The sequence below is a fragment of the Falco peregrinus genome, chromosome 1 (genome assembly GCF_023634155.1).
Source record: "Falco peregrinus isolate bFalPer1 chromosome 1, bFalPer1.pri, whole genome shotgun sequence".
NCBI lineage: Eukaryota > Metazoa > Chordata > Aves > Falconiformes > Falconidae > Falco > Falco peregrinus.
Window position 1 is genome coordinate 120883863 of NC_073721.1, and position 20577 is coordinate 120904439.

General features: G+C 45.4%; 1 long non-coding RNA gene across 3 annotated transcripts; it reads right to left on the reverse strand.

The window, feature by feature from the left end:
* Window positions 1-1976: 1976 nt before the first annotated feature.
* On the reverse strand, window positions 1977-19956 carry LOC114013575 (uncharacterized). 3 transcript variants are annotated; one of them, XR_008745416.1, is made up of 4 exons: window positions 19776-19956; window positions 18067-18913; window positions 5745-5956; window positions 1977-4936 (listed from the first exon to the last, which is right to left on the reverse strand). It is a non-coding gene; the product is annotated as an uncharacterized LOC114013575 (long non-coding RNA). The 3 variants fall into 3 exon arrangements; XR_003556627.2 differs by lacking the exon at window positions 18067-18913; XR_008745415.1 differs by lacking the exon at window positions 18067-18913 and having other exon boundaries at window positions 5745-6047.
* Window positions 19957-20577: the final 621 nt, after the last annotated feature.

Below are 20577 nucleotides of genomic sequence, written 5' to 3' on the forward strand. Positions count from 1 at the left end.
CAGAAGAAATTTGTGGTGCACGTGAAGAAGAAGCATGTTGCACCATATCTAAATGCCAGTATAATTATTTTCTGCTATGCAAATTACCAGGAGCAAATTCACTGCAGTACATTTATGTGTATTTAATTATCATCAAGAGCTAGAGTTGAGTGAGTAGATTTAATATGTTCATAATGAAATAGCCAGAATTTGTGTGTGTATTTGCAGAGAGCTCGTTATTTCACCACAGCTGGATTTGTTTATTTTAAATAAATCATTAAGGGCAGATACAGTTTCTGCATGTTTGCCCATTTGCCAATTTATCGTAAAAATTGTGGTTTCATTTATATGGGTGGTTTCTATCAAACACACATCACCCCTCTTGCTTGCAAGCTGCACGTTTCTGTATGTTTTAAGGAGGAGCTCAATGCAAAGCGAAGTCAGTTCATGTATAAACCAAGAGCAGAGGAGTAGGAGGAATTAGGATGACCTGGATGGGTTAAGGTTTTGTAATGGGCTGGGGGTCTTCGTACTTTTAAGCTGAAAACTTGAATTCTAGCTTCTCCCATTTGTAACCCAAAGCTGTTATTTTTCAATAGTTGCTTGATGGGGTGCAGAAGGCAAGTTAGTGCTTTTTGTTTCTAGTGAATATTTTTTATTTTCTCATCATAACAAGAAACAACAGAAGTGGACACAGGATATATGCAGGATTACTAATTCTGAACCCGAGATGGTTCTTCCCCTCTTAAGCTTCAGACTTTCTGGACCAGAGCTCTACTAAAGATACTGGGATACCAATTCAAGGGTCAAGTTATAAGAAAATACTAAAATTGGGAAGAAATATTTTTGCCACTTAAACTTTGTGTTTTGGTTATTATCTGTTAATGGAGTTCTTGGAAAGAAAGATCTGAAAGCCAACAGTGTAGGTGGCTGTTCAGCCAAGAAAAATCATGTTGTGTAGTCCCCAGGAGTGGTGTGTGTGACCTGATCCTGTTGAAAACTGATGATCTGCAGCTCTGGAGGTGCTGCTCCATCTCTGTCCAAGCTCCAGCCAGAAAAGCTGATTGTTAAAGCACAGGTTTACTTGCTGGCTTGTAGCTTTGCTTACCTTGGTCTGGATGCAGCTGGTTTCTGCCTAACACCCAACTGTTTGTTGTAGTTTATTTCAAAAATAAGGAGGGAGGCTTCCAAACTGTCCGGTTCACTATGTGCCACAGTGGTGCCAGATGAAAATGTGGTTGCGATGCAATTAGAAACACAGACCATCACCAAGCCTTGCTTGGTGTTTTTTTGTTTCCTCCTGTGGATATCAACTCAAGTTACAAACCACAATAAACTACGGGTAACAAAGGGTCACAGAAGTATTGTGCTGTGTCATAAGTGGTGGGATGGGGCCAGCTTCTGGTGACATCTTCATGAGGGTGCCCACAGGACCCTTATTTGCAGTGCCCCCAGGCTGGTTTGTGTATAATTGATGGGTACCCTGAGGTTCTCCCTCCCCCTCCTCCCTGGGATGTCCTTTTCTGTGTTAGTTTATTTTTTAAATAATTAACAGACTTTGTGACTGCCTGTCTATCTGTCCCCCTGGAATTCCTCTCCAGCTGCTCTCATCCCTCCCCGTAGCCCCTCCTCCCCCCCCCCAACGTGCTTCTCCTTTCACTGTATGTTAAAAGCATGTCTTTTGTTTTAGCTTTGTGCAGTGAAACCTCCGAGCAATTTTTGAACATGATGCCCTTTGCCGCTTGCTGGTATCCTGAAATCTTCTTTTTTCCTCCCGGATGCACAAGGGAACCTTCTGCTCTTGACAAAGAAACTGATTTTGGTCTGAATAATTCAGTGCAGGGTAACTCTTGTCTGATGGGCACCTTCTCTCTGCCCAAACTGCCTTTAAAAACTGCCTGTCCCCATAGCATGGAGGGGTGGGTGCAGCTGAGGGTGGCAGGGAACACCATTGCCACCCTGTATGTCCCCTCCTGCACATCCTCCCGGTGGGTCTGACCCACGCAGGGGTTGCTCTGGCTGATGTGGATCTGAGGTTGTCCAAGCAGCCCTGCGTGCACCTTCTGCAGCTGTTGGTAGCAAGGGCAAGAGCCTGTTCCTTCTCTCATCCCAGTGCATCCGCCTTGCTATGGTGCTAGCAATGGTATGGGCAGTAGGGGAGGTTTAGCACATCATGCCATTGGGAAAGTCAGCTATTGAAGGTGCTGGCTTCCTTTCCTCTGCCATGCTGGCCTCTCTTCCCAGAGGAAAGTCTTACTAATAGAAGAGAAGCTCCAAAGCACAGTAGAGCCACTGGAGATATTTGCTCTACATGCTGGACTTCGGATAAGTGGCCAGCAGCAAGGGTGGATGCTGTGGCCCCGGTGGAAATGGTGAGTTCTCTGTAAAAGCCTGGGATTCCAGGGAAGTGCCAGTGCCTGGGCATGTATTTAGGAGTGAGAAACGCTAGGACGATGCTTGTGGAACCTGGACCCTTTCTGATTGTCAACAGAAGACTTTGTTGGATTGTTGTTCTTCTACCTCATATGAAGACCATCCACCTATTTTAATCGTTTCATAAATAACCTTGCTTCCCACCTTTACTTGCCTAGGCTTGCTGCTCTCCAGATCCACATTTTAATTGACAATCAGCTTGTGGCGTGGCTGGAGGCTATGCCAATAATGCACATATTCATGGTATGGGAGGCAGATAGGCCCCCTCCCTCAGACACCATCATTCCAAGCAAACATCAGACAAGTGGCTGGCTTTGATGTGGGTCCTGGGTTTGCAGCCTAAAATGAGGAATCTTTGGAGCCCCGTTTGCCCTGTTCCTTGTGCCAGACATGGCAGAAATGTCATAACGGCCAAGCAGTTGTGTCCTCAGCATGGTGGAGGAAGTATTTTGCAGTTCTTCAGCAGACATGGTTGTGCTAGAGAGTAATCAAGAGCAGCCTGGGCTTTGCATAGACCGGTGCTAATCAGGGATGGGGAGTGGGGCAGGGAGGGTGGGTGGTAGGGCTGTTGTTGGGCCATCTGAGGCACTTGTCAGAGGACATTAGCCCTGCAATTAGGAGAAGCTGAAGAGAATGGAAGAGAAGACAGCAAGAGAAATGCTGCAGCGAGGAGGGCTTTGTGTCAGCATACAAAGCTTTTTTTCTCAGCAGGGCTGCAGGGATTTGCTCAGGTCTCCTCCCAGATAAATTAACACAGCACAACACCTGCTCCTTTAGTGCAGCCAGGCTAACTCCACTGCAGACCTGGCCTTTCTCTCCGTCTCTCTCTCTCTCTTTTTTTTTTTTTTTTTTTTTTTTTTTTTTTTTTTTTATGTGACATGGAAGCAGACTGTGAACTCCCTTCTGTTTTCTTCCCCCTGAACCGCCCTTTTCTCATGGAGGGTGAGATTGTTTCCCCCAGAAGAAAGACTGGAAAAAAAAAATCCAAACCAGCTGAAAGATGTAGAACAAACCCTCACCAAAAAAAACCCACCAAGCTGGCAAGAGGTGAAGGGTATGTAATTACTATTCCTTATGCAGCCCACTAAAGCTGCATGTTTTAACCATCTGAGGACAGCAGGGAATTTTCTCTTCCAAGAGAGTCAAATGTGGGGTTTGCATTTTCTTTCTTTTCAGGAGGGGTGCGGGGAAAAAGAAGTGGACTTCATTTTCCTTGGGATTAGCTAAAGCTCCTTCCACTTTTATGTTGGCAACATGAGGTTTCATCAGACCTCTGATCCTGTGCTGAATAAAAATATAGCATTACTGTCAAACTGCAAAACGGAGGGCTTGAACTTAACTGGATTAAAGTGCATTTGAGACAGCATTCTTCCCTTAATGCAGTGATGGTGTGGGGGGCTGCTGCCGCCGTGGCCAAATCAACCCACATCTGTGCCAGAGCATAAGGGGGGTCCTGTTCACTGTTGCTGACCAGAGAACCTCGGGCTGAATTTTCTTCCAGGATATTTGACTTGATGCTTAGATGTCCCATTGCTGGAATTCTGTGGATTTATTCTCCATGATGCACCATTGGCGACAGGCTCGCTAATCAGTAGGGTGCACCTCATATTCATGGAGATGCATGCACGAGCTTTAATTGCACATAAATGCACTGAGCCACATTTGCTTATAGTTTGGTGTTTGTCTTTCCCATATGAATAAACATCCCTGGCTGCTCCTCTCTGTCCTGCACTCTTGATGGCACTTCCACAGCCTGTTTGCCACCATTGGCTCTTGGTTCACTCTTTGGACACCTTTCTTGCTGGATTTTGCAGGTTTTTTCTGACCTCCACTGATGGTCCAGTGTATTGTGGGTTTGATGGTATATTTTACAGTGGGGCAGAGGCCTGGGAGAATCCACTCGTGCCATGTTGTGTGTTGCGCCTCCCGTCTCGATGAGTGTCTGCATGCTTGGATGTATCCCCATATGTCCAGTAATGAGCGTGGGCTAATTGCCTAGGCAGATAGAAAAATAGATAGGTAATTTGTAGCTATTTAATTTTACATTAGGCAGAGGGATGTAGGGGCAGAGGCTAATGTTGTTGGCATTTCTTTTCAGGGTTGTTAACCAGATATGCTGCCTCTGGGGCATAACAATGCCTCCCTTGGTAGAGCTCTCTAATACTTTTATTACATTCTTATTAATTTAGCAATGGCCTAAAGTCTGTGAGGCACCTTCCAAGGCATGATCCCTGCCCTGAGGACCTTACAGACTAATTCCAAAGCATGATACAACTGGGGATTACTCAGTGAGGGCAAGGGCCTAATGGAGTAAGAAATGGTTTGTATTAGATAAATGGATAAGAATGAATCAGTGGAAGAGTTAATCACGTCGTTCCTTGCAGGCATGCCGGGATAAGCGGCTCCTTAGGAGGTCTGCAGTGAGGCTGGTTGGTTTAGCGAGATCTTTCCAAGAAGGGACCATGGACTAAGGTTGCTTCTCATGTCCCAGCTCCGTTTGGCACCAGCTCCACGTGGAAGGCTCCTGTGGGAAGCAACGTGTTCCAAGTACAAAGAAGCCACATGAGTAAGCTGTCTGATCAACCAAAGCGTTGGCGGTAACCTCCAACAGGGGACAGGTCTTGCTCCCCCAGCAACACAAACAGCTCTCCTCCCAGCTCTCCTCTTAGCCCTTTAGATGGGGAAGGCTGGGGAGGATTTTTTATTTGGAGTGAAATTGCAAAGCCATGCCTTTTTGCCACAGATTTCAGTTCTTGAGAAGCCACAAACTGACAGTCCCAAACAAAAGAGCTATCCAGGAGGCTGGGGAAAGGGCCGGAGGGGAGCGGGGGCTGGAAAAGAGCTGCTGCTCAGGGGTGGCCGAAGGGCCCCCCCGTGCCCCCCAGCACCTGTCCTCCTCATTTGAAGCTTGTAAGCTGCCCAGTGCGGCCAGCCGCTGGTGGGACAGATGGGTCTGCAACAGCTGAGGGAGCTCAGGTCAGGAGGGATGAAAGCGAGACAGTGAGCCCTCCCCTCGGTGCCTCGGCAGCGCGGGCTGGTGTGAGCCAGTGAGGAACATTTGGTGTCCATGTGGCATCTGGCAGCAGAGTTTGCTTCTCTGGCATTTCCTTTGGTGAAAGGAAGAGCAAAGCTATTCACTTCCAAGCAGCTGCTCTGCTCCACTGGGAGGGAACAGCATCATCCGCCTCCCTGCCCCGGCCCTTTGGCAGGGTGCTACAGCACGGTCCCCTAAACTAACGCCCCCAGCCCCAGGTAAACATCCTTTGCCCTCATTTACTCTCTCGTATTTTTTTTTTATTACTGAGAAAAGAAAAACTCACTGCATCACTTACTTTAAAACCTAGTTGCTGTGGCAACTGGACGCAGGGTTTGAAGTGGCCAGCTCCTTCTTCTTGACATCATTGTTTGACTTTCAGTTGCTGGAGCAACAGATCGCTGGGAAGAACCAGCAAGGTCGAGGTTTCTCTTTCTTTCTTCTTCCATGTTGCTTTTCTTTAGGGCCTGAGAGCACCAGCAACGGTTTGCTTTTCACTGAAGACACACACTGTTAGCATATGATGGGAAGATGTCAGGCAGTATTAGAAGAAACGGAGATTAGGTCAAAGGCTTGTTACAATGGCAGAATTCCTACAAAACTGGGGAGGGAAAAAAAGAGAGAGAGAGAGAATGAATGAGCCATTATATTTCCCAAGATCAGAGGGTTAGAGAAGACATGGCTCTAGCACACTTGGTGTTAACATTTACCACATAGCATTTTTCTGTTGGTTGTTCTGAACCCCAAGTTTTTCCAAATCAGAGCTATAGCTGGGGTGATAAGCAGAGAATGTAAAATGCTATCAGATGTAACTACGTAAGCCAATACGATAACATAGCTCCATCATTTCCTCTTATTGAAATGTTACACTTACAGCTTCCTTCCAAAAAGTTTTTCTTTCTGTCAGTGTCATCTCTGGCCACAGAATAGCTGTTTAACCCACCCCAGACTGCTTTCCTCTGCGGTGGGGCACAAGAGGGGATATAGGACAGCTATTTACTTAAATATTGCTTTATAAAAGTTACATGTCCTCCACGCAGATTGTCCTGGGCTCTGGCTGTAGCCACAGGGGTGGTGGGACAGTGCTGCCAATCGGGTGCACCAAGGTCACCTTGTGCTGGGAGTGGAGAGGGACCGTGTCCTCATTCATAGCGTCATGGAATAATTTAGGTTGGAAAAGACCTTGGAGATGATCAAGTCCAACTGTTAACCCAGCACTGCCAAGTCCACCACTAAACTGTGTCCCTAAGCACCACATCTATGCATTTTTTAAACACCTCCAGGGATTGTGATTCCACTGCCTCCCTGGGTAACTTGCTCCAGTGCTTGACAGCCCTTTTGGTGAAAAAAAATTCCTAATAATCAATCTAAACCTCCCTTGGTGCTGCTTGAGGCCATTTCCTTTTGTCCTGTTGCTTGTGACCTGGGAGAAGAGACCGACCCCCCTCGCTGCAGCCCCTTGCAGCAGCTGTGGGGAGCGATAAGGTCCCCCCTGAGCCCCCTCCTCTCCAGGCTGAACCCCCCCAGCCCCCCCAGCCGCTCCCCATGGTTCTTGTGCCCCAGCCCCTTCCCCAGCCCCTGCCCGGCTCTGGACACGCTGCAGCCCCTCAATGTCCACCCTGCAGTGAGGGGCCCAGGGCTGACCCCAGGATTCGAGGGGTGGCCAAGGGACAAGGGTGCCTTGAAGGTGATGCACCAAGACTTCAGTAAGCTGGCCACTGTCCTTTATCAAAATGCTGATGGCCGGGAGTGCTCGACATCATTTTCCTAAACTGAGACTCTCTCCATTGGTTCTGTGTGCCGTGGTGGCTGACAGCATCTTGGTCCTGGCTGAGCTCTTTGGGTCAGCAAACACCGTGTCCCTGCACAGAGCTCTTGGTGAGATTTGGCTGGTTTCCCTCTGGGGTTAGTGTTTGCAGAGCCTGAGGTGACAACAGCTACTAGCTTTTAAGCTGATGCTGAATTTGCAGTTCTCTGGGTTTGAGTTTTGAATTTCTTCCTGGCACGAGGCTGACCAGGCGTGGCGTAAAGGCCAGAGCAAGGGGGAGGCTGGAAGTAGGATGATGCATCCACTGGAATACAGTTTTGGCATTATGCATCAAATTAGTAACAAGTAAAATGTCAAAGCAGAGGCTGGTTTTTGGCAGACGTTTTGTGCTTAAAACCTAAATGATTAACTACTGCTCTTTCAGGAGGCTAAACATGTCCTTGATTACCTGACAAAATATTCGTAGGATTTCAGTTTATATCAGTAAATCAGGAGTGGCCGTAAGTAATGCTGTTGGATGGAATAGAGTAAATGAAAAGTAAAATGCAGTTTTTAATAAAAATGCAACTGGAAGTTAAAAGTATATTTTGAAAAAAAAAAATTAGCGAATTAGTTTAAAACCCAAAAAAGTAGAATCTATTGGTGTAAAGGTAAAGGAAACTGCCATTAAAAGGTACTTAAAAAGCTGAGCTTTTCTTGTTCTGAGAATTCCTGCTAATGTATCTGACTGTCCAGCTCATTCCAGGTTTCCATATATATATATATATACACACATATAAAAGTGCAAACTTTTTCACAATGAACTTATGGTTTCAGTATTACACCCTCATTGCCCACAAAATACACAGAATTCAAATTAACAAATATACATGCCTCACAGCCTGCACAATGTCAGCCACAAATATGCAAGCAAGAATGCTGGTTGCTAGAGTTCGGAGTTAGCTATTAGTGAACATTTGTATGGTGTTCAGATAATTTGTTCTTGAATGCCACACATGTACCACATGGTTCAGATGTGGTTTGAGGAGCTATAAAATGGGATTTCAGACTGGTTCTGTCCCTACTCTTAAACCCATGGCTCAATTAGGGCTCAGATGCATCTCAGCTATAGGGCTGGCGTCCTGAGTCTGGGATATTGTGACTAGCTGGGTTTTGTGGAGGCTAAAAGGCATGGATGCAGCTGCTTATTAGTGAATTTGTGCACGTGCCAGTCTGCAGTGAAATGTACTTGAAATAACCTATCCTAGATGTCTCTATGAGGATGACGGCCCTGATGATTTAGCTATTTCAGTTCCAGCTTGAATTATTCATGTATTTGAAAACACTCATGAATTATTTGTGTTTTCACTAAATATATAATTTAAAAACCCAAACCCTTTCTACGAAATATAAAAATTAAATTTGTTTTTGCTGCTCTGAGATGCTGCCCCCACCCTGAAACAGCCCTTCAGCTGAAGGCTGGTGGGGAGCTGTGGTGTCAGGCTACAGTGATGTCTCAAGCACCAGCATCCCTGCCTTAACCTGGGCCAGCAGGTGATCAGCCCCTGAGTCAGCAAGAAAAAGGAAGACTCTTATAAAACTTAGATCTAACCCTAACTTATTTTCTTAGCTTCTGGATACTGGGATTTTGAGAATGGTGACTATCTTGCACACATGGGTTTAGGGTTTAGTCTGCTTTCACAAGCCGATGCATCTGGACTTAAGGTGCACACCAGTGGATCAAAAGAGCTTGATCCCTGCGATGCAAAGTCCTGATCTGGTACAAATTTACAAGGTGTTTCAAATGCATCCAGCTGTTTTGGTGACATAACTTTATCCTGGCAACCTTTATGCCAAGTCTAGTACTGTCTGTCATCTTCAGGCTGACATAATATGGGCAACTAATCTAAAACTGGAGCACATCATATCATGTGCTTAGGCTAATTCAACAAAAATGTGTTTGTGCTTGATCCAGATCAAATCTGTCCTGCCACGAAATCTGGGATACAACTGATGTGATATTAATAGACATGGAACCACAGCCTAAGCCTCTCCCCCTCCCCAAACATCTGCAGTGGAGGGGGGATGGCAGCGCTGGGAGGAGGCGTCCTGTAGGGACAGCAGTTCTGCTCTCGTTTAACTGTGTGAACTTCCCAGTGCTTACATTAATTTTGAAGAAAGTACTTTGGCATAACTGACACAAAATCTGGTCCCTTCACCTCCAGGGATTTGTTTCTTCCAGGGGAAGTCTGAGTAGCTGCACTCTAATGAAGCATCTTAACATATGATGCAGTTTTTCTCATATTTTTTTTCTCTCTCAACTCTTTTGTTGCCGTAGAATTGCTTTATACAGCTACTATAGTAGTAGTTTTTTAACCTCTTTGGGCTTCAGATTGTCTGAAAGATCTGGCTGGCCAAGGGCTCTTGATTTCCCCTGGATGTGATATTGTCCTGAACTGCCCAGTGGCACTTCTGAGCCCTGTTAAAAATTACCCCTTCCATTTCGTTGTCTCTGTGCTTTCCCTTGGTTTTTAAAAAAAATAAATTAAAAAAATTGCCATTTATAGTTTTCCATCAGATTCCCTGGTCTTTTTGCCTTGTATTGAGTCTACATTCCACTAAAATCTTTCCCTTTTGTGGCTTCTGTCATAAGAATTTAGATATCCATCCCCCCCATTAGCTGATTAATGTGCTTTCATTTTGTCTGAAGCACCAACCGCTTCCACTGACTGCTTGGGGGGCGTGTGTGTGTAAGTGTGCGTGTGTGTGCGCGCTCAACAAAAGCCTTTTCTCTCTTCATCTCTATGTTCTGGGACTGAGGCCAAGTTGTGATTGTAATAATGTAATCTCTTCTGAATACTTGAAGTGATGGGAAAAAATGAGATTTTGAAAATGAAATAGATTAATCTATACAGCTAGAGGGGGGAAATCATGCATTTTAATTAGCTCTTGAGAGTAATTTTCCTTAAAGTAGTACAAGCCAGGTGTGCAAAAGTATCCTCCTGCCTTGAGAGTCTCGCCTCTCCTTCTGGAGTCCTTGGAAAAGATGGTGACAAGTGACAAGTTCATTCGGGATGCTTCTGCTGAAGGGATTGAACATAAGGCAACTTGACGGGACCTGATTTTTCAGAGGTTGCACTTATGGAACTATGTGAAAATCAAGCTTCTCTTCCCCTAAAGATGCCTAGAAAATTGAAGCAGCTGCTCACTTCAGCATGCAGGAGCACTCTATTTCTTTGTGTGCTCGTGCACACGGGGGAATGGGGATTTATCAAGTTATTTTATTTAACTTTTGTTCAGGATGAGATCATTCCCTAAAAGGTGTTCGCAGTTTATTGCCTCGCTGGCTGGGGCTGCTAGCTGTTCTGTGTGCAGGAGAGCAGAGAAAGAGGGTCACACGTGCTTTTCAGTGGGCAGGGGCACGGGGCTTGCATTGGAAAAGGAAAGCTGACCTGCTGTAGTTTGCTGTACACCTGCTCCTTGTGAAATGAAAATCGCTCGCCCGCAGTATGGCACTTGTGCCCGTCCTCACAGCCAGGGCCGGGACAACACACCCAGGTGATGGCCATCGCGTGGCTGATGAGCAACATCCATCAAGCCAACGTAATCCTATGACTTTTGATTGTGCACCAGCACTCTTGGGAAACCCATCTTAGTTGGGAAGCCACCCAGTATTCACCCTCATTTCCTCTCTTTGCCTGGGAAGGGGCAGTTTTGCGATGTTATAGCACATGAAGTCTGGTGACTGGGACTGGGGAAGTGTTTGGTTCCTTGACAAGGACCTTTATTGATCAATTGAGTCTGGTTTTTGCCCAGAGCCTCCCCCGCTTCCCCCGTGCCAGGTGCCTAATGAAAATCTCCCATGCTGGAGTGCTAACAAGCTCTTCAGCCTCCTCCTTCAGCCCTGATCTGCGACTGACTGCAGAGGAGAGATGATCTTAGAGAATGTGTTGCTTTACCTCAGCCTGAGTTTTATATCCCAGCTAGGCATACTGAAATTTTTCAGACTTCCTTTTCAATCACTCACTTTGGCATGGTAATGGCTTGGGTTGCTCTTTTCTAAAGTCTGTTTTAGTTCTTTACCTTTGTATTTTAGCAGTGAGTTGCCTTGAATTTACAGTTCCTGTTGAATTCCTCTATGAATAACACCTAGGTTTCCTACTCTGCAGCTGCAAACAAGGTTTAAAAGCTTTTGGGATTTCTTGGCAGCTAATAACTCCCAGACTTCAGCATAGTTCATTTTCGAAATGTTTCTCATGCTTCAATCTGGACAGCGTTATGCAGGTCAGGGAATCCTGTCAGACTGGGGGCCAGGGGAGGATGTTCCATCAAAAGCTTTTTTGGCAAATAAAAAAAAAAAAAAGGCCAAAAGGACCTTTAGGAATACTGCTTAATATCCTTTCCATCCAAAATAGGAAAAGCACCTGTAACTGATGCCAAGCACAGGACAAAATAAATAAAAAAAATTCCCCAAGCAAAGACCTCCAACTGGAAATATTTCCTGAATGATCTCACTGAGAATCCCGTAAGTGGCTGGATCAGTTTTCGGGAAAAGGGAACATGGGCTTGAACTCCGTACTGAAAGACAAGAAAAATCTTCGGGAAAAAAAATGAACCAAACCCAGATGCAAGCTGTCAGAGGTGCTAGGATTTTTTTCATTCCTGATTGGAACCTCTTGACATTTACATGGAAAATGTCACAGGGATACAGCAAGACTTGAGATGAGGAAACAGGTCTAAAAAGTGACATAAAATTATGTTTGCAGCTTTCATGCTGGGCCCACGCTGGTACAGGGGCAGAGCTTGAAGGGCAAATGTTGGCTTTATAGACCTGGTATTGGTACGTGAGGGATGTGGCATGTGGTGGGTTGAGCAGCAGAGGACTTGTTTCATGTCATCTTGGACTTAAGCAGTTCATGCAGCTGTGCTGTACAGTAAGCGTGTGTGTGTTTGGTGCATTGCCCCACAGAGACAGGACCCTTTTAGACCTGTGCCATCCCCCAGATTTCAGGCTGCCCTTGATTACAGGCTTGCGCTGTTACCAAGGACAAGGTGCCCCATCAAACTCATCACCAAGCTGGGGTTTTTCTTTAACTACGAGCAGATCTTTGCTTACATCTGACCTAGAGTCAGATAACGGTCTCTCCTTTTTAATGATATGTCTGCAATTAGTATTTATTTTTCATTTAATCAGTCAGTGCATGTCAGCTAATACCTCAATAATTATGATCTTGCTGTCAGGGAGGAAGGAAATCAAACCTCAGGAGGTCACACCAAAACTGTGAATCTGATCTCAGTGTAACAGGGGTTCTAGGCAGGACTGATCATACTAATGAGGGATAGGCACTTAGCAGGTTTGGAGGCATAATCCAGGGAACAATGTGACAGATTTTTCCTGCAAATTTGGGCCAACCCGAGTCACGAAGAGTAACATCCAGATGGGTATTTTCACTTAGCAAAAACACCTGCTCAGAGCTGGATCTTTATCGTCCAGAAATTCTGTTGACTTGCACTCTGCTTCACTTCTACTCTGAATTTTATTCCTTCAAAGAGGTTCAAATAGATGTATCTTAAGATGCAAAATCCACCAATCTTTGCTTCCAGCTGCACTGAAAATATTGCAAGGCATTTTCTTGTTGAGGCTAAGAAATGCAAAACAACTGGATCATACAGATCAGATGTTTTCAACCTGTAAATTGCAAATGAATTCAAGAGGCCTCCCTCTTATTTTAACTGCCAGGAAAAAGTCTTGAAGTCTTTCTTTTCCATTGCAACACAGGATCATGAGATAGAAGAGACTGAGATCTGCCAAAATAAATCCTCATTGGAAACTTGCTTGGAGCTTTAGAAAAGATTTGAAGAACTTATTTGAGCTGAATTCGTTTGCCTAATCCTAGTGATAATTTGGCTGAAGATGTTCAGTCCTCTCAGATATGCTGCAGGCTGCATGATGTTGTACTTAGACACAGGCTTAACAAGAACAGAGTCTCAGTGAACTTCTGTACCACTGTCCTAACACCTTCAACTTGCCAGACTGATGCATTTCATCAAAGTCAACTGTTCTGTCACAATACGATAGCTGAACGCAAGGCATGAGCCTGCAACTGCAAGTGTGTTTAGAAGGGAAAGTAATGCATATGCCATATGGTAGAAATTGATGTCTGGTAATAGATGTTTCATATATTCCAAGAACATCATTTGCTCCAAACGAAAATTCATATACTTTAACTCTTTTTTAACCTACAGCTTGTTTTTTAAGTTAGAGGCCTTGGTTAATTTTTCTTCTGCTTGAATGGTTCTGCTTTCTCCGAGGTTTCATAGCATCCATACTAAGTACTACGCTGTTCCTCTGCAAATGCTATCTGTGGTCTCAGCTTCACATTGCCCCTCATCTCCCGTGCCCCGTCGGGAGGGCTGTGCAGTGCTGACAGCTTTTAATGAGCTGCAGAAATGCAGGGCAGAGAGCCTTGCTTCCAGCGGGGGAGGGTGCGCTTATCTCTTTACTCACAATCTCAAAAATACTCCCGGGTCCTGGGAGATGAAGGGCCTGGGCATGTAACTGTAAAAGACAATTAGAGTGGTGTTACTGGCAAGTGAAGATGATTGAAACGCTGTGACTGAAGTGTCCCCTGGCAAAGCTCTGGCTGGAGAGTGCACTTCTGCCCCAGGCTCAGCGTGCCCCAGGACTGTGCCCAGTTCACTGAACGCTTCTTTAGAAGAAACAGAGGAAGGAGGTTCCAGCAGTATTGCATAACTCAGTATTTAAGTGGGTTTGGAGTTTCATGTTCTGCTGTTTCATTTCAAAAAAACCTTTTTGTTTTAAAACTTTTACAGCACTCAGTTGTAAAAAACTAAGTTATTTATTGTGCTCTTAAGAAAAAAAAAAAAGGAAAATTACTAAATAACTTGTAAGGCTCAGAGTAAGGCTGAATCTTATTTTCAGGAGAGATGTGATCTTTAAGCACTTCACAAGAATGGAATTGGTAACTTCTTTCTGTATAATTTAAATCTGATTTGGTTCAGCAAAAGCAATGCCTCATACTTTTTGGATATTTTCAGTAAAAATCACCTCTAAATCATCTTTATGCATCACCTTTTAGGAAGAAATGTGGAAATGCAAAAGTGTCTGGGGTGGAGAATGAACAGTGTTCAAGACAATGCCAGCGCTGCTTAGCACCAAACTTTCCTGGGCTGGAAATGAACAAAAATACCAATTTTCCTTGAAACTCTTAGGGGCATGCAAGGCAGCAGAGTACGCTCAGTGGGTAGTTTAGGAAGACCCATGCAAGTAGGGGCACTGGAGAACCCCTCAGAGCTTGATACAGTGCCTTATCTAGGGAGAAGTGTTTCCCACTGCTCCATGACCCCTCCAAGCTTGTCCGGGAGAAGAGGGCATCTACCAAACCCCCATCCCAGCACCTGCAGCCTTGCATGGACATCTTGAAAGGCAGCTGGGCTCTAGATTCCAGACCTGGAATAAGATGGGCCAGAGGAGGTTTTTGCCTAGGCAGAACAGTCCTTTGGCTGCTGCATGCTCCATATACATAAATAAATAGACAAATAAATAAATAAATACATGTAATATGTATACGTCCTGGATGCAGTTATACTTTTCTCCTTGATGTTTTCTTTTCTGCCTCACTGACAGGACTCTGACCAAGACACATAACTTGTAGTGAGTGTGTGTTGAGATCTTGTGAGGTCTTTTAGCTTCAGCGAGGCGAAGGACTCTGTGTTTCAGACCCCCATCAAACAGGGCAACATAAGTTGTATCTGATGAAGACCAGCGCAGCATGTCATCGGTTCAAAACAAGGGAACAAAAACAGAGCAGAAAATTGCAGCCAATGTGCTGGGAAAGACTCCAACAAAATAGGGAGGCTGCCTCTTTGTGTGGATGAGACACTTTAACTGGACAACGGAGTGAAGAAACACCAACTAAGAAAGGAGAGACCTTCACTTGCAGAGAGAGACCTTATCCAGTGTTGTCTTCTTCCTCCTGGACTGGTGCATGCATGCTTTGGCTGGTGCCAAAAGAAGGTGCGGAGGAGGCCCTGGGATTTTGTGACAACAGTGAAGACCGCAGCATGCTCTGCTTTGTGATACGCAGATCTCATGTAGCAACCGAGTAAGGTTTCAGGTCTTCTTTTCCACCCTTTAATGAGACCCTGGCTGCAGCAAGGAGAAGAGTGTCCTGGGCCTCTTCCCGTGGGCTGTTTGGATGTTTTGCTGGAACGGTATTTGTGATGCACAGATCCAGCTTTTTTCCCAGGCATGAGGGAAAGGGAAATTTTAGGAGAGGGGAGAAAGGAGGCTGATGGTAAGAAGGAGAAAGCCTGTGTGTTTTTTACTTTATGAGCATACGAGCAGCCCACTGTTACAGTAGGGATAGGTGTTGGCTTGTCAATTTTAATATGGTGAAAAGGTGCCTAGAATGATGGATGGGCTCTTGTTAATGGAAGAATGGTTTGTATTACTGGTAGTAATAAACTGATACATAAATCTGCAGCAAACTTAAAGGCACTTCTAGCTGTCTGAGGAAGATGCTGTTGGTTTAAAGGTATTTTTTCCCAATGACTACTATTTCCTATCAAAATCAGATCTCTACAGGAAAGAAGACTGTGAAGATGTTCCTCATGCTGAGGCACTATGTGTTCAAACTTTCTGTACGGTTACGGAAAGAGAGGCATGCCCTTAGCCTAAGTTTTTTAACTGGCCATGTAAAAAACCTCCTGTACAGCAATAGACACTGGCACAAATCATGGGCAGCATCCTACACGTGAGAAGTTCTGGAAACCGGAATGGATGAAGGTACCTGCTTAAAACCTGTGTCATGCTCTTGGGTGACTGCCAGTGGATGGAGAGCAGCAGGGAATTATTTCATGTTCTCCTGAAGAAGCCAGACAGGACTACCGGCAGGAAAGGGAGGCAGCTGCTGGAAAATACCCACTCCTCAAGACATCACCTGGCCTTTGGCCTAGCTGATGTGACCTTCTGCAATCACTCTTCCAATTTCTGCATTGACTTAACCAGTCAGTCCAGTCAGTGCTGGCAGGTTGCATTTTCATGTCATTTTTCTCAGGGCATAGGCCCGGGCTGAGATGTGTATCTCTCTCACGGTGGCACAAAGAAGAGGAGCTTCCAGGACTTGCAGCCTGCAGATGTACAGATAAAGATGAGAGGACATCTGGTCTCACCCGCAGTCTGTTGCTAGCTGGCTGCGGTACCAGAGAGACAGGCTCTTGGCAGAGGTTTCTAAAGTGGCTTGAAGTGGGGAGGAGGGAGGGGTTGCTGAGGATTACACGCCCTTATTCTTTTGAAAAAGCAGGAGGGTCCTGGGGAGAGGGCTGGGTGAGAGAAGCTACCAGATGTGAAGGGAAGCTCAGCCAAAGGAAATTTTCCAAAAGCTGAATCTGATTTTCTAAGAGAAGGCATACAGAGGTATTCCTATGCAGAGCTTCCACGTGCATCTCCAGACTGGTGTCTCCTCAACATGGCAATCAGAAAAATTGTCAGGCCAGTAGTGGTACAGTTCCCCACCCTCAGCCCCCATGAAATCCGCATATCAACCAAAGATATACAAGTCTGGGCTTTTTATCAGGTTCTTGCTGTTTAAAGAAAGAATCATCTCAAATAAGGACAATCTACGATCAACCTGTAAAGATGCTTCAAGGTTTTGCTCTATGATAAGCACAAATAGAGACTGACTATCTAAAATTCATATATCCCCCCCTGAAGTCCCTGACTTAGAAGTACAAATATCTCCCCCACACAGAATCACCTAGGGTCACATTCTCTGCTGGTGTAAACTGGCAGAAATCCATTGAATTCTCCCATAAATCAATTTAATTAAAAGTGTCTTCTGATGTGTCTTTGTTTAGCAATAATGTTCATCTGAGAGGGTGTTATAGCAGGAAAACAAACCCCTTCTTTACATTCCCTCCCCCCAACCCCCTGGCTCAATTTTAACGTTTTTAAAAAATATTTATTTTTTAAACTGGAACAATAAATGTGTTGTTCACAAAGAACCTTTTGTTCTGCCAATACATTCACTCAGAAGAATGCCTATCTATGATTGTGTATTAGAGAGGGAGGAGAGAAAGGGTGGGGGGCAATTCACAGGTAACAATTGTCCATATATGTAACAAAGATGAGTTCATTTGATAAAATAAGACCACCCTCCCTGCAAAGCTATACCTGCAGCATAAATAAATAAAAAATAATACTTTTCTGAACTTCTGAAATAATGTGATTTATTTAAGAACTTTTGGTTGTTTTTTTTTTTAGCTTTTCTACAAATCTGACTATTCCACTGGGACAAACCCATTAGGCCTAATTCAGCAAAATGCTCCGGCAAATCATTTAACCACATGCTTAACTTTAAGCAGGAGCTTAAGTCTCAGGCATTCAAACCATTTGTGTGTGATTTATTCCTGGCCTTTTGGAGAGCAGAAGGAATGCAATGTGGCCAATCCACAGCTGATAAGGAGGCAAAACCAAAGTGACAGACTAAGGTGTTGGGAAATATTTGCTTGACTCTGAACTTGTGTATTGGCTGGAAAGAGTTCGGATGCTTTTTGGAACTCTATAGAGAATGCTCATGATATTTTTTCTGCTTTTCATGCGGGCTTTAGCCAACTCACAGGCTCCTAAGCCCCAGGTGCTCTTGCTCAGCACTTGCACCATGGCAGCACGTAGCACGCGGGCTTCAGGACTGCTTTGGGAAAAAACTGGGAGAGGCAGCCAGTCTGCTGGATTGTTATGGTTGTAAAGGGTCAGCTCTCAAACAGGTCTCTCTCCCTTCCAGTCTGCAGTGCATCTGTGATTTTAGGTTACTTACACTGTATGGAATACGTGTCTTCAGTGTTTTCTTACCTTTATGTCATGTGGGGCTCTCCCAAAAATCTGAAACGTCAGGTGTCACTACGCCTGTCCTTTATCATGTGCCAAGATAGACCTAAAAACAAGTTGTCTGAAGACTGTCAGTCCACTTATTCTTTTAAGCCTCCTTGTGATCGTTTCATTTCCATATTCAACCTCTTTCCTCTGGTGAAGGAGCCATCCAAATTGTGCATTTTGATACCAGGTAAAACGTGTGTGTCCGTGTGCAGCAAAACAACATGGTACGTCTTGTTGGACTTCTCGTTTTAGCCCACCCCAGATCTCTCCCTCCTCCTCTCTCTCCCCAGGGAGCAGCTGTCACTCAGCCGCCCTTTCCCTTCAGAGCACCCCACAGGTTCACAGCCCACCAGGCGAGCAAGTGTTGTAACGAATGGTATCATCCAGTGGTTTGCAGCAAGAAGAAAGTCCTGGCCTCCCGGAGACTAAAGGAGAAACCTGGGGAAAATTCCAGACCTTGAACATATACTCTGACTAAGAGACTAAAGATATAATGTGCTAATGCAGAGATTTCCTTGGAAGTACAGGAGGCTTCAGCTCCCCTCTTGCTGGCTCTGGTCATGGACTCCAGTCCTACCTCACAACTCACCACTGCCTGTGGTTTCTCCTTATAGGTAGATAAGGGCTACACATTCCTTGATCTTCATTTTTGCAGTCCTCACTGAATACAAACGTGCAGTTCTTTCATGCATGAAAAAGATGTGTCAGTACTGCTGTAGTGAGACCATCCACTGAAACTGTATTTGCTTTATTAAATCCATTTTTCTCTGAAGTTTTCCCGTCACATGCTGGCTGTGTTGAGCTGATGAGACCTCTTCACCTCCTGAGATGTTTATAGGTTTTAGTAAAGAATATGATGGACAATTTCATCCTTCAAGAGCTGGGATTTCAATTTTAGCCTGCATTAAGCAGGGATATACTGTGGGATAAACTAATATTTCTTACTTAAAAGTCTTATTTCATTTGATTCAAAGCACCTTATTTTTCAGACTTAAACATTACTGCTGTAATTAATTTCACAGTGGCACAACACTGAATCCTAAGAATAGTTCTGAACTGACCTTAACACATATATGTCCTTTTGAGGACTGAAAGAGGGAAAAGAATCAGAAAGGGAGAAAAGAGAAAAGACTGCAGGAGCTAAAATAAAAGACAATCCCTTCGTCACCTGAATAAAACCCACTAAGTGTTGAAATGAGGTCGAAAGATATTCGTTAAGACTGTGAAGTAGAAAGGCAGCAATTATTTCTTTGGAAAGTCTCTCTTAAGGACTTTAAGTAGAAGCCTGGAGGAGGCTGCCTCCAGCTAGGAGGAATTGCCCCTGGCTTTACCAGGAGCAGGGAAAGAAAGGAAGCAATTACCCGCTGAACAATGGCGAATTAAGACGCTCCTTTCTGTTTTCAAAACCAAGCTCCTTCCCCAGTGTGGTTTCCAGCTGGGTGAGAGGAGGAGATGGCCTCCTGGGGAGGAACCAGCTGCAGCACCCCACAGAGCCCCCATGGCCGGGCAAGGGAGGGAAGTGCTGCGGGACCTCTGAGGTGTGCTCCTTCCTTCAGGGCCAGGTAGCTGGAATGGGGTTATCCTGTGGACCCACTTTTGGCAAGCCTTGCATCATTCCTGTTCCCTTCCACGCTCTCCTCCCTGCCCACCGACCCCCTCAGCTGTCCTCCATAGCCAAAACTCACCCAGAAGCTTCTTGTCAAGGTGTCCTTGCATCCTGCTCCCTCCTCAGTTTCCATGGTGGTTTACCAGCTGAGGAAACACCGAGAACATGATGTGGTTTTGCCACATCTCCATCTCCCCCTCCTTCCCCTCCGCCCAGGATGGGGATGGGCAGTGCATGGCTGCCCCATGAAACCAGCCCAACCCTCGCAGCAGCTCAGGGGAAGCAGAGGGAGGATGGGCTGTGGGTGGAAGTGTCACTTCAGGCGGATTCGGGTCAGGCCTGGGGATCGGCTGAAGAGGATGCAGAGACACTTGGCTGACCAGAGAGAAGAGGTGGGGGACATAAATCCTTCAAAGCTGGGGCTGAGCCGTCACGCAGCCCTGTCCTGCAAAGTGCCCCAGTCCCTCCACTCCTCTGGAAGTTAGTGGGAGTTGGGGAGGATCAGCCTCCTTGCTGAAGAGGCAACCCTGAGCCCATTTAAAAAAAAAGATGAACAAACCCACCTTTTTTAATTAAAACCAAATCCAAACCAACTCAGGCCCTTTCTCAAACCTGCCTTGCTGTCAGAGCAAATTGCAGAGCATCTTGCACGCAGCAGAAAGCTGCTGTTTTTTAATGCATTGGTACAGCGGTGTCCCTGGTGGGGTAAAATAAATGAGCGGCATGCACAGCCCCATGTAAAGGTCAGCAAGAGGCGTTAAAGACAAGAGGCCCTTCCAGCCTCCACTGCCGCTTCCCGGGCAGGCGGCGGAGGGAGGGACCGTGAGATCATCACCCACGTGGGAGCACTCAGGGGCTTCAACACACACATGTGCTCCCGG